Here is a 1,047-nt window from a genome sequence, read left to right on the forward strand (position 1 = left end):
CCAGGCACGGTGGCTCACGCCTATAATACTAGCACTTTGGGAGGCCGAGGCAGGTGGATCACGAGGTCAAGAGTTCAAGACCAGCCTGGCCCAGATGGTGAAACCCTATCTCTACTAAAAATACAAAACTTAGCTGGGCATGGTGGTGGCGGGAACCTGTAATCCCAGCTACTCGGGAGGCTGAGGCAGAGAACTGCTTGAACCCAGGAGGTAGAGGCTGCAGTGAGCCAAGATCGCGCCACTACACTCCAACCTGGGCGACAGAGTGAGACTCTGTCTCAAAAACAAAAACAAAAAACAAAACAAACAAAAAAACTCCCGGGTTCCTTGGGCCACGCAGAGCCTGCCTCTCTGCTTGAGGAACCCACGTGAGTGTCCAGTTCAGAGGGTCCCAAACCTGCCCACACATCAGCATCACAAGAGAAGTTGTGGAATCCAGGCTTCTAGGCCCTGGGGCTAGGGGTCTGAGATGGGCCCAGGAGTCTGGATTTTTCCTACCTTTCCCAGGTGATTTCTGATATCAAGCCACATTTGGGAATCACTGGTCCAGTCCATCCCCTTGGTCCCGACACTAGGCTGCAATGCAGGGGTCTGTCTGGGAGGCGGTTCACAAGAGAACTGAAGACAATCCCTCCAACAAGAAACCCTGGCATGACGTCCTAACATCCCCGAGAAAACAGCCTCGGTAAACCCAGCCTGCACCCCGTTCCCTTGACCTGTTGGCAACACACATTCCTTCCCCTAAAGAGGCCTCCAGTCTACCTCCTCCTGGAAGCCCTCCTTCATCTCATCCCATGTGGTCACTCCTTTGCACATGCAGTCTTGGTTTGCCCAGTAGTTGACGTATTGGTACAAACCTGCTCCTTCTCCCTCTGCCAGGCCAGAGCCACATCTTTATTTCCTTGGTCTCCCTCTCCCTCACCGTGGCTGGGACTGGGCCTGACCAAGACACAGTGTACATTCTGGCCCTAAGCAGCAATGTGAGGCGTGACACCGTGGCTCACATCTGTAATCCCAGCACTTTGGGAAGCTGAGGCAGGCAGATCA

This window comes from Mandrillus leucophaeus, unplaced genomic scaffold (genome assembly GCF_000951045.1).
Source record: "Mandrillus leucophaeus isolate KB7577 unplaced genomic scaffold, Mleu.le_1.0 Scaffold52, whole genome shotgun sequence".
Lineage (NCBI taxonomy): Eukaryota > Metazoa > Chordata > Mammalia > Primates > Cercopithecidae > Mandrillus > Mandrillus leucophaeus.